Source organism: Dermacentor albipictus, chromosome 6, assembly GCF_038994185.2.
Source record: "Dermacentor albipictus isolate Rhodes 1998 colony chromosome 6, USDA_Dalb.pri_finalv2, whole genome shotgun sequence".
NCBI classification, from domain to species: domain Eukaryota; kingdom Metazoa; phylum Arthropoda; class Arachnida; order Ixodida; family Ixodidae; genus Dermacentor; species Dermacentor albipictus.
Window position 1 is genome coordinate 54,136,069 of NC_091826.1, and position 15,343 is coordinate 54,151,411.

Here is a 15,343-nt window from a genome sequence, read left to right on the forward strand (position 1 = left end):
CTCAAAAACCTGGACGACAAATCTGTTACCAAACTCACGGGCTATATGAACAAGTGCTGGAGAGAAGGCCGCATCCCGGAGCAGTGGAAGAGGTCCAAGGCTATCCTCATACCCAAGCACGGAAAGCCGTTGAGTTTGGAGAACCTACGCCCAATCTCTCTCACGTCGTGCGTGGGTAAGGTCTTGGAACACGCCTTCCTGAACCGTATCAACAGCCATCTAGAAGAGACGGAAGCCTACCCCCACACCATGATAGGCTTCCGATCCCGCCTGTCCACGCAGGACGTCATGTTACAACTAAAGAACCAGATCCTCGACGACAACACAAGAAACACCAGAGCCATCCTAGGACTAGACCTGGAGAAAGCATTCGACAACGTCGCTCACGAGTCGATCCTTAAACAAGTGTCTAATCTGAACCTGGGGGAAAGGTCCTACAACTACGTGAGGGACTTTCTGAACGATCGCAAAGCCACCCTCACGGTTGGCGACCTCGAGTCCGAAGAACGAGCCCAGGGAAGTGCAGGTACCCCCCAGGGCTCAGTTATATCTCCGCTCCTTTTCAACTTAGTCATGCTGGGTCTCCCCAGCAAACTACGCGAAATCGAAGGAATCCACCACGCTATATATGCAGACGATATAACGATATGGGCAGACCGCGGCAGTGATGGGCAAATTGAACACGCACTACAAACGGCCATTAACAAAGTGGAAGAGTACCTCCAAGGAACGGGCCTCAAATGCTCCCCGAGCAAGTCCGAACTACTCCTTTACCGGCCCACGCGCAGAGGCATGCCACCAAAGAGCTACACAGGACCCCGGGAGTACGAGGAAATCCGCCTGTACACCCAAGACGGAAACGCAATCCCCAAAGTGAACAAGATCAAAATCCTCGGAATGATCATTGAGGCCAACGGAGCTAACGGCGAAACCGTGAGGAAGATCGCAGGCAAAGTCATCAGCGCCACGAGACTCATAAAGAGAATAACCAATAGACACGCGGGCATGAAGGAAGACAACGTCATTCGGCTGATCCACTCATTCGTTGTCAGCCACATCGCCTATGTAGCCGCCTACCACAACTGGTACGTCGCGGAAAAGAACAAGATTAACACGCTCATAAGGAAAACGTACAAGATAGCCCTGGGCCTACCGGAATCGACGAGCACCGAGCTCCTGACTCAGCTGGGCATATACAACACCATAGAAGAAATAGCCGAAGCACAACGCATCTCGCAGCTCGAACGCCTGTCGACCACCACGACGGGAAGACACATTATGAACACGCTCGGCATAACGTACCACAACCAGCACGGCCAGAAAATGCAAATCCCCAACAAAATCAGAGAGACCATTACGGTGGCAACCATCCCAAGAAACGTGCACCCCGATTACAACCGAGGTAGACGAAAGGCAAGAGCCGAGGCTCTGCTCCGTTCATTCGGCAGGGACAGAAACGCGCGCTTTGTTGACGCAGCCGAATATGCGAACGGCCAAACATACGCCGCCGTAGTCATAGACGCAGAATCAAAAATCAGAACCACATGTAGTGTATACACCAAACACTCAGAAATAGCGGAGGAAGTAGCGATTGCGCTAGCCCTCACAGAACAGGAATGCGAAGTCGTACTAAGTGACTCACAAACGGCAGTAAAGAATTATGCCAAAGGTCGAATTTCCAAGGAAGCCATGTCCATTCTGGCCAAAGCGGGCAGATCCAAAACCGCGAGCTCGAGGATCATATGGTTCCCCGCGCACGTCACCACGGAAGGCGACGCGCTCCCGAACCTAAACGAGACGGCGCACCGGACGGCGCGAGACATGACCCGCCGCGCCGAACAGGGCAACGCCTCTCGTACGATAGCGAACGCTTCTCGAGCAGAACGGGACAGGCTCACAAGATACAACGACATCACCAGTGCATATTTGAACGCCAGAAGGATATACCCCCCGCCGAGTCCCAAATTGAACAGGAGGCAGGCCGTCGCCTGGCGACAACTCCAGACAAACACGTTCCCTAATCCATTCCGTCTCAAACGCATCTTCCCAGATAAGCATCAGGACGACACGTGCAAATTGTGCCAGGAAGGACCAGCAACACTCAAACACATGCTGTGGGAGTGCAATGTAGTTATAGGAGGGATGGCAGTTACTCCGGAGACCCTGTCGTCGAGGTGGGCCGCCGCTCTGCGCAGCTCAGACCTCGGAATCCAGACGTGGGCAGTCCAGCAAGCCCGTGAGGCGGCGTTGAGGCAGGGCCTTGACGTTCCTCCATGGGAGACCTGAGCCCGGGTCGTGTTAAACCTTGCCGGACGTACAAGAAAGTTGTATCCATCCATCCATCCATCCCTGTGCGTGCATGCGTGTGTGTGTGGGGGGGGGGGGGGGAGGGGTGGTGCAAGTCCCTAATTGCGTCTTATATCTTAATGTTGCCCATAACCTTGTCATATCCGAACCTTCTCAAAATCTCCCCAATAGCGTCATGCATTTCTTTTCGCCTTTGTACGAAAAGCTATACATACTCGCGATCAGTTTCCCGTCTTCACGTTTTCCAGAGCCTTTTACAGAGAGTCGCGCGCTTAAGTATATGAACTCGTAGCCAACTGCGCCACGTCGGTGACTGTTTAATGCGCTTCACAGTTACACTTTATCAAGTATACGTGTGTTTCTCAGTGACATAATAAATTTATAATCTACTCTGGACATTTTTACGTGTCTCGTGAACGCATGTGCGCCTTAGCACATTTTAATTGAACGCAATTCTAATTCAAGTAAGATTTCTTGAAGGCTTCGTTGTTCGACGTCAGCGGTGTTGTCAAATGTACAACGATCGCTACGGTAGATCGGAATGATCTTGCGTTTTCTAACGTAGCGCGTCTACGAAGACTGCAGTGGGTGCAGGCGGGTTGCGTAAGCCGTAACGCAGGTCGACCAGCAGGAATAGGCATCACGATTAAGGCGCGCAGCAAAACTACAAACAAACGCGAGTCATTCGTCGATTGCGCGCTGCCTTTTCCGTGTTCGCAGTTGGGCAGCTCTTCGCTTTCCGATACCGCCCCACAATTTACGCTCAACCTCATTAACAGGCCAGGCAGGATTCAAGCGCGCTATATTGACTCTCTCTCTCTCTCTCTCTCTCTCTCTCTCTCTCTCTCTCTCTCTCTCTCTCTCTCTACATATATATATATATATATATATATATATATATATATATATATATATATATATATATATATAGTGTTCAGGTATATCACCCTCACACACCCTTGCTTCCTTTTTTCTTTCTTCTTTTTACTGTTTCTCAGAGAGTGCGTCTTTTCGCGAATGCCTGCATCCTTCACTGCGCAGTATTTACGAGGGTATACTCCGCCTCACGAATGCCGTGTAGTACAGCTAAGCGCACAGCTCGATCGGGCCCAGCCAGTCATTAACGGTTTCGTATTCCGTAGAAAAGAACAGGAGTTCGCCCACTGCACATCATTAATCCTTCCGCAAACCTTTCACTCTGTCGGCGTCGGGCAATCAGATGCGGACAGTGGAGAGCCCTTCTCATGGTTCTCTTTTCTGGTTGGATGGCGGTACCCGTAGCGTTCGGTGCACTGTCCAGAATTACTGAAATGGAGTCCTGCTGAAAAGAAGCCGCCTGGAGTGATAGCTACACACCGCTGCATCGATATCCCCCCCCCCTTTTTGCACTGTTGGCTCTGCACTACTCTATGTTCTCTTTCATGAATGTGCGTGCGTGCGTGCGTACGTGCGTGCGTGTGTGTGTGCGTGTGTGTGTGTGCGCGCGCGTGTGTGTGAGCGTTATCTCCAAAAATGGATTCCGATGGGCCGCGACTTGCTGCTTTCGGTTTGATCGATAGCGGCAAACGCACTTTCTTTTGTCACGCCGCAAGCAGCGTATTGTGGGAAGAATAAAGCACCTGTCCGTGGGAGAAGCCTCAGAAGCACTGGCCGGGATTCCTTTTTCAGAGCAGTTTCTCATGGTTTTGATAACGCCGAGAGATCGATATCTCTCAGGACCTGCGTTGTTCAGTCTTACTCGCTCACCCGCTCCCTCGCTTCCTTCACATGACATGACCGATGGCAACTGGCTCGCGACTTTCCGCGGGAATGGATGGTTGACAATGCCCTGCGCTAAGTACTGCAGGAAACTTACGTCTTGGGACGTGAACCTAAACAAAGCAATCACACCGAACGAGTTCTGCAAACAATTCGAACTGAGCTTCCGAAATTCGAACAGAAAGTGAAACGCTGTTTTTTACGGATGCTGTTCTGTTGCCTCGATGGTCCTGGTTAAAACAGGCTTCCTTTATTTTTTTCGCTTCGCTGCGTCATCGTTTACGCCAGACAGCAATCGCGACAGTAGGAGACACCATCACTGCTGAAAAGGATGCCTTTTGTTGGAACAAACACTGAAGAAAATCATACAGATCCCACGCCCTGCGAGAATTAATGCGAAACATTTTGCTGATCGCTGGCTTTATAGCATCACTTGGGGTCCCGCAAAGTGTTACCAGATGGTGCAATGTCATCATCACCAGCAGCAGCAGCCTATTTATGTCCACTGCAGGACGAAGGCCTCTTCCTGCGATCTCCAATTGCCCCTGTCCTGCGCCAACCGATTCCAACTAGCACCCGCACATTTCCTGATTTCGTCGTACCACCTAGTATTCTGCCGTGCTCTACTGCGCTTCCCTTCTCTTGGCACCCATTCTGTCACCCTAATGGTCCAACTGTTATCTAATCTGCGCATTACATGACCTGCCCAGCGCCAATGTGTCCGTTTACAAATCTCAATACAGCTAATCAAAAACCTCGGTCCAAATACCAAGGCACTGCTGACTAATGCCATAGAGCAAGTGATTAGAACGAAGAAAATTTCGGTTGGATTGGATGACGTGAAAGGAAGATGAATCTCATCTATGAAGACAAAAGGGATAAGGATAAGACGAGTTCGTACAAGCCAGTTACAGTAACGTCGGCGATATATAGAACGGCAATGAAAGCCATAAAATTAGAACGGTCGAAGCAAGTGGAGAAAAATGATGTACTGGGGGAAATGCAGAGCGGGTTCAGGCCAGGCAGACGCTTAGACGATATGTTTGTACTAAATCAGTGCATAGAGAGTTGGGTAGCTCAGAATATATACCTTTATCGATAGTATTTTAGATATTAAAAAAGCCTATGACAACGTAGACAGGGAATTGTTATAGGATATCCATAAGCACGAAGGCATAGAGGACGATTTCGTGGAGCTGTTGATGGAGATATCCTTTATCGTTAGTATTTTAGATATTAAAAAAGCCTATGACAACGTTGACAGGGAATTGTTATAGGATATCCTTAAGCACGAAGGCATAGAGGACGATTTCGTGGAGCTGTTGATGGAGATATGTAGAGACAACCGAGTACAAGTTGTATGGCAAGGTCGAATAGGGAATGAAGAGTTGGAAGTTCACCAAGGACTAAAGCAAGTATGTCCTCTGTCTCCATTGTTGTTCACGCTTATGTTGAGGGCATAGAAAGACGACTGGAAAACAGCGAATTAGGGTTTCATTTATCCTACTTGCTCAATAGATAAATCGTGCAACAGAAGCTCCCTGCACTGATGTATACAGACGACACAGTGCTACTAGGGGACAATAGATTTACAGACGCTTGCGAATATTTGTGGCAACGAAGCGACAAATCTAGACCTTGAGTTTAGCACAGAGAAATCGGGAATCATTATCTCTAATGAAGAGACAAGAATTTACGTGGTGTCCATTCAGCAGCAAGTCATACCCATAGTCAAGCATTATAAATACCTCGGCGTATGCATAAACGAGGGAAAGACTTACTCAAGCACTCGTCAAGAGAATCTGAAAATAAAGGGGAAGCGGAATGCCGCAATAATGAAAGACAGAGCATAGTGGGGCCACAATAAGTATGAGGTAGTACGTGGAATCTGGTAAGGAGTAATGGTGCCAGCGTATAACGTTCGTAAATGTCATTCTATGCTTAAAATTGGATATCTTGTAGGGGTTGGAAGTTAACCAAAGATCGGTAGGCCGGTTGGCTTGGGGAGCCCAGGATAAAACCGCAAATGAGGCAGTGCAGGGTGGCCTGGGCTGCGCCTCTTTTGAAGTTGGAGAACCACAGAGCAAAATTAGTTTTGAAGAAAGACTCAGGAACACGGATGAAAATAAACGGGCAACTAAAGTGCACAAGTTATCTGTACTTGAAAAGCGTGGACACGGAATGGAGGAAGCAGTCAAGAAAGTTGGCGACCAAATAGTACAGAATAATTGAAACTGTCAATATACAACCAAAACGTCACCAGAAAGAAAGTGAGAGAAACAGAGACAGTTAATTGGATGCAAAGAATGGAAACAAAAAGGACCATGGAAATTTACAAAAATGAGAAGGAAGAAATTAGAAGAGAAAATCTGTGCGGTAACACAAAGGGCAGTGCCTCGCTATTTGAGGCTCGAGGCGGTTGCCTAAGGACACAAGCATGCCGGAGCAAATATTTAGAACCAGATGAAGCATGTGTATGCTGCAGCGAAAATCCAGAAACCACTGCGCACATCCTGATGGAATGCGAAGGGATTCATCCAGTGAGAACCGTAGGTAACGTACGCCTTCTAGAAGCGCTTGGGTTTAAAGTGGGTGGAAGCGTGAACAGAACAGCACTAGAGATAAGCAAGGTACGTTTAGATTAGCGGTGAAAAAAAAAGCAGTTAGGAGATTGATACAGCCGGATCTCTGACAGTCATAGCTATAGCAGTACAAGGTAGATTTTCAAGGAAAAAAGAAAATACTCCTATCAAGGAGATGTATAGAAAAACGCCAGATGAAATAAATGTATAGCATGCCTGATTAAATCAGGCAAGCTAGGTTACTATCTCTCACCGCCCCGTTTCAAAGGGGATGCTAATAGATTATCATCATCACAGCAAGCAACTATGTGTGCGAGGGGAGCGTGTATGTGACGACAACGACAAAGCAGACGGCACGACGACAATGATGGTACGACGACTTACTTATTGTATACGCCAGCGATAAAAAGTTATACCCCGAGTAATTCTTGAAGGTAGTGCTCTGGGCTGGTAACTAGGGCTGTGGAATGTCCGACAGCGTCTCCAAGTGCTAGCTGCCACAGGAAAAAAAAAAAAAGAGTGTGGGAAAGTGGCGCGCTCTAGCGCGAGGGAGGCAAACTGTTGCAACATGCGATGCGATGCATGCGCCAACAGTGCGCTTCGAAAAAACTACAGACGGCCAGGAATGAGGGCGTTGCGCACTTAGCGACACATAAATTTCTTATGAGCATCATCATTATCATTACTATCATCAAAACTACAAATTTCTCTCAAGAACTACAGAAACAGTGACGATATTTAAGAATGAAGGTGGAAGGGCCCTCATTTGTCAATATGCACCAGATTAATTGTGCCTATCAATTAGTCATTGTTGTCGTCGTCGTCGTCGTCATCGTTGTTGTCGTCGTCGTCGTTGCTGACTACCGCACCCATTCCGGAAACACTGACGACTGCAATTGTTAAGCCGATACATGAGGGAGGTCAAAAAAGATAATGTTGAAAATTAGACCTATTTATATTTTGCCTATATTGTCACAAATTTTAGAAGTTTCTACTTGAACACGTGACATCCTTTTCACAGAAATGCTCCGTTCTCACACCAAAGCAATGTGGATGTGTTCTTAATCGTAGTGCGCATTTAATGATAGAAGAATTCGCTGATGAAATATATTCAACGTTCGGAAAGAACCTGTTCAGTTATGCTGTGTTTTTTAGATATTACAAAAGCCTTCGATACTGTAAATCATGAGCTATTGCTGAAAAAAAAATATTTTGCGTTTCAGATGGCCTTTTTATGATGTTCTGCATAGTTATTTGTATGGTAGGTCACAAATGGTTATGCGCAGTAAGGGACTTATTAGTAGTACGCAACCAGTCACAGCAGGTGTTCCCCATGGTTCAGTGTTGTCACCTTTGTTGTTTAATTTATTTATGAACGTCTTTCTTTCGGTAATTAGTAAAGCCAGTGTATCTAAATATGCAGATGACATGGTCCTACCTGCCCACCATACACATTACAGGGAAGCTTTAAGTGCCCTGCAAATTGCGGCTCTCAAAACCATTCAGTGGTTTGCAGAAAATTGTATTAAGATTCATTCTAGGAAAATGAAGCTAATTTGCTTGAGGAACCCGCTGAAGATCCAAACAATAAACATTCCAATACTTTTGCACGATTGAAAGTCTGCTCCATGTAAATGTACTCCAGTTGAATATTTGGAAACCATCAGATACCTCGGTATATATTTCGACAGCAGCACGTCTTGGCAGCTCCGTATGAGATATATATATATATATATATATATATATATATATATATATATATATATATATATATATATATATATATATATATATATAAACGGGGTGCGAAAGGCAGGGAGATTAACCAGAAAACATACTGGTTTGCTAACCTACATTATGGAAAGAGTAAGGAGAAGTGAAAGACGGAAAGAAAAGCGGAGAGAAAAGGCAAATATTCTCGTATATGTAGCTACAAACAACCCCAATGTTCACACAAACAAACACACCATGAAAATCACAAATTTGATAAGCAAATAGGGACATTTTATACGCAGTGGCTCAATTGCTCTCGAGAGAATGTGCATAAGTTCTACAAGGTCCTCTAATCGGGAAGGTTCTAATCGGTCGAATCTGCGTAAAAAAAAAAGGAGGGGGGGAGGGATATTACGATTCTGTGACGCCAGTCTGCGTGACAAACGCTGAATCATTTCTTGTTTTCGGCGATGTGAGCGACGTGTTTTCCCGCAAAACGTGTCTGCTGCGATTTAGTCGTTCATTACTGGAAACGGCAATCAGTACTGAGAGTACGCCAGGCTCAATAAGCGGGTACTTTAGGGAGATTGAAGCCAGCATGCGGGCTTATTGATTATACGTTTTTCAAATGATTACGCCTTTTTTTTCGGCAAAACTGAAAAAGTTACACAGTAATCTTTTATATGATTATGCCGGTGCTATTATACAGGTCTATACACATTGGAGGCCCACGACAAAATATTCAGAAGCGAGCAAAAAAGATGCAAGTTCAACGGGGCGCGAAACTACGGGGTATATATTTCTGAAAGTACGTAGGTTTTATTCACCGTGTGCAACACGTCGTCTCATATGCGATAAAGCAGAGAAAATTGATCCTGTTTTCCTGCATTGCTAGGAGGCAGTGTGGTTGTTACCTGTTACGGACGCTAAAGAAACAGCTGCCGTTAGACTCACAAAGAAACCGGTATCTAGCCGCAGAAAGCGAAGACAGTGTTCCATTCTATCTAATAATGTTAACAGACCTCCACTGTTTAGTGCGTGCCCACATGGTAGGCTTTCACTGTGGCCAAGTGTTCAGGGGGACTGCTTTCTTGCGCGAGTATGACCAAGCTTGTGAAAGTGATAAAGAGGCAGGAATGTTTTGCTGATTGTCTGTCCAGGAAGGAACCCCGAACAGCTTTAAAAAAAAAATTTTTTTAAGTGACAAAGACAGCCATGGGATGGCTGACCACGTGTCTTCCTTGCCTTTAATGTGTCTGTCAATGTGTGATGGCGTTTGATGTGACGTCACAGTCGGGCAAGAAAAAAAAAGTGCGTAGGTTACTCAATGGGTACACCATCAGGCAGCTGCGATTCCCCCTCCCCCCGCTGGAGCACCGTGATTAAAGTTGCATCATCACAGATGCATTCTTTTTATTATTATTATTGACGCGGTCCCAAACGAGGCGAGACGGAGGCCTACCTGCCTGCAGCGAAGTGTCTGGTGAAAAGTAAAGAATGCATCGCACTAAAAAGAATGATATCACACTAGAATGAGCTCGTATGTCAACCAAATACCATCGGCTTTTCGCATAACGTATTTCTCAAGAGCATTGTTCTCTTCAGCTCACCGTTTTCAATCTCGCGGTAACCATACATGCTTCCCTTTGAACGACGCAGGCTTGCCAGTCTTCGACGAGTGCGAGCACAAAAGGGTCTTCTTTGCACTCCGTGCGCCGATACCCGCAAATCTGGAATGAAAATGAGCTGCCTTGTCCTGTTGTTGCAAAACACAAAAGCCAAGCAGAACGCGGACATGTGCACCAATATATATCGAGCGAGAAGAAAGGGGGTTAACCGAGGGGCCCGATTTTGATTAATCATATCACAAAAAGCTAACAAACAGACACCAAGGACAACAGAGGAGAAATTACTTGCAGTTACTAATTGAATTAAACAAATGACAAATTAATGACAATGAAACAAGGGGCAGGCCGTCGCCTGGAGACAAATCCATTCCGTCTCAAACGTATCTTCCCAGATAAGCATCAGGACGACACGTGCAAATTGTGCCAGGAAGGACCAGAAACACTCAAACATGCTGTGGGAGTGCAGTCTAGTTATAGGAGGGATGGCAGTTACTCCGGAGACCCTGTTGTCGAGGTGGGCCGCCGCTCTGCGCAGCTCAGACCTCGGAATCCAGACGTGGGCAGTCCAGCAAGCCCGTGAGGCGGCGTTGAGGCAGGGCCTTGACGTTCCCCCGTGGGAGACCTGAGCCCGGGTCGCGTTAAACCTTGCCGGACGTACAAGAAAGTTGTATCCATCCATCCATGCCGCAGGTGAGGAACGATCTCACGTGTTCGCATTACGCATGCGATGCTCTAACCATGTTGAGCTACCGCGGCGCCGTTTTCCCATCCACTCTCTTGGGTATTTATGTTTTTATGCGAAGCATATTACTATAGAGCTCAACCCAGCTCCTCAGGCGCGGCGGTGTCGCCTTCAATGACCTTTGACCCCATGCCATACCACGTGACACCATGACGTCACGACAGAGGAGAAACGGGGCTCCAACTCGCGCCGTCGCGGCGGTATATAAGCAGCTGCGCTTGTTTCTAGGTGCCTTTGGCTCAACTCTTGCAATATGGGCTGGGTGGGAATCGAACCAGGGTCTCCGGAGTGTGAGACGGAGACGCTACCACTGAGCCACGAGTACGATGCTTCAAAGCGGTACAAAAGCACCTCTAGTGAATGCGGTGTTGCCTTAGAAACGAGGTGTTTCTAAGGCTCAGGCGCACATTTCGTTGCCGCGGCGAACGCTGCGTTGCTCGACGCTCACCGCGTCCAATGCGGGGTGCGTAGTCGCTGCGCCGTAGCCCATTGTCTTACACCCCTTGGCGGGTCGAGGGGAACGCTGTCGCGTTCCACTCTTGAAGGCGAAGCAGAGTAACGCATGAGTTGTTTCTTCGTCTAGCCGAACCAAATATAGCCAAGCAACAGAAGTTCACCAGGCTAAACAGTGGTTCAACAACCAAAATAAAGGCTAGTATGCTTCGCATCCTGGGCTTAACCTTAGCTAAGCCACAGCCATTTTTTTTACTGCAAGAACTAACTTTGGGAGTCTTAGCCAGCGCCACCACTCACAAACCCTGGCGGCGGATGTGGAACGTCCTTTCTGCCGCAGGCGTCACGAGTAGGTGACCTTTTTGGGTGAGGGCAACCTGTCAATAAACTCACACATGCTACCTGAATGCATCAATGTTGCCGGGTTCGAGACAATGTAGATACAACACAAGACACAAACACAAGCAAGAAAGGGAAAAAGGAAGGCGAGTCCATCCGGAACAGCTGCCGAACGGAACCTGAACCCCAAAATCAACAAGAGGTTCGCAAGCCACGTGCTTATACTTTTGCCAAGCAGCAGGGACACGTATACGGCGTGTTGCCGCGGGTCGCAGCCAGCGTCAGCTCTTCGCACTCGCGTCGCCACCGGAAATGGCAAGAGGCCACAATTAAGTCTGCACGTGTGCGCGAACCGTTGTCACTCAGCCGCACTTTCGTACCTCTTGACGTCACGTGACGTAATCCATAACTGCGCCCGCAAGGTCGCAACGGCAGCGAGCCAGCAGGTCGTGCATGCAGCCCCAATAAACATCGATCACGTGTCGCATCAATCTATATGACACCGGAACAAAATAGCGCTTTCTTTAAAGTTGTTTTGATGCATACGCAAAGTATCTTGTTACGTTTTTGGGGTGAAAGAAAGACACAATCTCTTGAGACTAATGCTCATAACCTATAGTATAAGTGAATTGCGGCAAACATGAGCTGTAAAATTTTGATTGTGTGCAGGGCAGGGGGGGAGGTTCAAACGCCACACCACGTGGTATAGTTGAGACAGAAAGGTGGACACAGAAAGGAAGGCTCAAGCGGAATTGCGTTGTGAGTTCAAGACTCACGCAGCTGTTCATTGCCCCACGTAGTGTCCTTTAAACACAAGGCAGCTTAGTGCAGCGTATACATTTCGTTCCTATTCTTCAGCGCTTCGGTCAAAGGCACCCTTCGTGGTGACGGCTCAACGATCATCAGGCTGCGCGATCCAATAAACTAAAGGTAAGGCTTTGTCAATGCGTAGTGAAATAAATCTGAAGGAACGTCGGTTGAATCACTTAGTTCCCTTGATTCAGACAATTTCTGGCGCACAGGTTCGCACTGTCTTCACCATAAAGGCCAGCCTCTCACCGTCGATCGCACCATAATAGGCATAGTTTGAAGGCTTCTTTTTTTTTTTCAATTGATCCGAGCGAAATCAAGACATGGCCGGTACGGCGCTCCGCCCATGTCATCATTAGAATCGGTCGGTCGAGAACAGTGAACGAAATAAAAGGAATAAAATAAATCAAAAGGAATCCTTACGTTATACTGGAGGGACTCTTCCGACGGGCAGTGAAGCGAATAAGAATAGAGTATTGGTAACTCGAGTGGTACTAGCAGTACCCTAATAACAGTGTACTACTACGGTACTAACAGTCTGACACAGGAGTACGCCCAAATGGTAGGCCGGGACACAAGGAATTCGCATACCAACTCGACCATCACGATACGCGCCTCGATTGTCTACGCATGCGCATGAAGGAATTCAGCGCTGAAACTTTGGAAGTGAACAAAACCACCGACACCTTAACACAACCTACCACGCGGAGAAAACTGTATTTAGGGGGGGCATGCTTCGATTTCGCGTCAGCGATTTGGCTGCTCGCCTTGCGGGGCATGCGTTCAGCGTCTGACCTGACTGGACACTGGCGTATCTGAACGCAAAATCCAATGCGCTTCTCGATACGCGAACTGCTACCGACAGAGCCTGGCCGGACGCGTCGCGGTTGTTGCGAAAAAATTAAATTATGGGGTTTTACGTGCCAAAACCACTTTCTGATTATGAGGCACGCCGTAGTGGAGGACTCCGGAAATTTCGACCACCTGGGGTTCTTTAACGTGCACCTAAAGCTAAGTACACGGGTGTTTTCGCATTTCGCCCCCATCGAAATGCGGCCGCCATGGCCGGGATTCGATCCCGCGACCTCGTGCTCAGCAGCCCAACACCATAGCCACTGAGCAACCACGGCGGGTGCGGTTGTTGCGAAATGCATGCGATACGGGCTAGCGCCCTTCGTCGCTCATGATATCGCACCGTGGTACCAGTTTCGTGGCATCCCTACCAGACGGCGTCAGCAAATTTTTGCAGGGCCCTCCAACGGCCGTATCGCCTCCTGACCCACGCATTGGTTCCCTGACGTATAGCTGCGCCAGGCCAAGCTGGCGATTGAGCGTCGATACAGGAATCGCGCCACATCACCCTATAAGAGTGTATGTGTGAGCACAATAAGGAGCCCCCGTGTGCAGGCACTCGGCTAGAGCCCGCTTTTTGGCTTATTTTGCTTCTTACTGTACAGTGTAAAAACTATCCGCCACAAATGCGGTCATGTTGTTATCATTTCTAACAAGTCGTCAGCGTCATTCCGACAATGCGCATGTAGCCACGCCAGTACGTATGCCAGTACGACAAGCCAGTAGCCACGCGTCATCACGTATGAGATGGACGAGCAAACTGCTATACGCACAGTGAAAGTCTGCGGCAAGTTGTTTCTTCGTCCACTTCCATTACCATTAATTTATCATTTATTTAATTCACTTATTAAGTACAAGTAATCTCCCCTATGTTTCCCTTGGTGTATTTGTTTGTTTGCTTCTCATGATGCGATTAATGAAAAATCGGGTCCTTCGATTAACCCCCTTTCTTCTCGTTCTTACATAACGAGGATCTCGAATGCGGCAACATTGATGCATTCATGTAGCATTTGCGGGTTTATTGACCAGTTGCCTTCACCCAGAAAGATCACGTACTCGTGATGCCTGCGGCAGAAAGGATGTTCCACATCCACTGCCTAAGGTTTGTGAGTGGTGGCGCTGGCTAACACTCCCAAGGTGAGTTCTGGTAGTAACACATAAATACCCAATAAAGTGGATGGGAAAACCACGCCGCGGTAGCTCAACTGGTTAGAGCATCGTACGCGTAATGCGAAGACGTGGGTACGACGCTGCGCCGTGCTCCCTGATGGGCTGCAGAATCTTTCCTCCTTCATAATCACCATATAAGACGTGGGATCGTTCCCCACCTGCGGCAAGTTATTTTTTCATCTACTTTCATTGCCATTAAAGGGACACTAAAGGGAAACAATAAATCAGTTTAGACTAACAAAGCATTGTTTGAGAACCCTGCAGGCAGTCATTTCAAGAAAATAGTTTGAATATTAGACGAGAAAATGAAGGTCAAAGTATCAGTATTTGAATTTCGCGCCGAAACGCCAGCGCCGGTACGTCAGCGTGACGTCAGGGATTCCAAAGTTTGTTTTCGCATTTGGGCCGCGTTGGCTGAATAAAGGTTCCCGAAACTTGGCATGTTTAATATTTGGTTCCTTTAGAACACAACGTACTCAATCTGTACCGCTATATATAATTAGTAGGCCCTAGGAGATGCCATCAAAATCCATGACGTCACAGCCCCCAGGTGCGTGAACTTAAGTAGGCGTCGCCACCCGTATTTCGTTCTTGCTTTTTTTTTCTGGCTTACCAACCGTCTTATCGTTGTAAGAGTGGTGTTTTTGGTGTTGTAGAACGGTGGTTTACTGATGCAGAAGAAATCACTTTTCACTTTAGTGTCCCTTTAACATATGATTTCTTTCATTCTATTAAAAAGGGCGAGTAATTTCCCCTATGTTTTCCTTGGTGTCTTTGTTTGTTGGCTTCTCATGACACGATTAAAAAAAATCGGGTCCCTCAGTTAACCCCCTTTCTTCTGGCTGCTGTATGAGTATCTTTCCAAAAAAACGCTAAGTAAACCACTCTTGAAAAAAATATCAGTTCTGGAAAATAAAAAGCTAATGGAGTATTTGGGCGCCGTAAACACAATACAAGTTCTGTTACAAGGAAATAATCACTGGTTGTAA

General features: G+C 47.3%; 1 long non-coding RNA gene across 1 annotated transcript in view; it reads right to left on the reverse strand.

The window, feature by feature from the left end:
• Nucleotides 1–13,027, reverse strand: part of LOC135907780 (uncharacterized) — a 242,829-nt gene extending 229,802 nt beyond the window's left edge. Inside the window, exons 1-2 of the long non-coding RNA XR_010566119.1 lie at nt 12,756–13,027; nt 9,971–10,090 (exon numbers count right to left, since the gene is read on the reverse strand). This is a non-coding gene — a long non-coding RNA (uncharacterized lncRNA). The remainder of the gene's footprint in view (nt 1–9,970; nt 10,091–12,755) is intronic.
• Nucleotides 13,028–15,343: the final 2,316 nt, after the last annotated feature.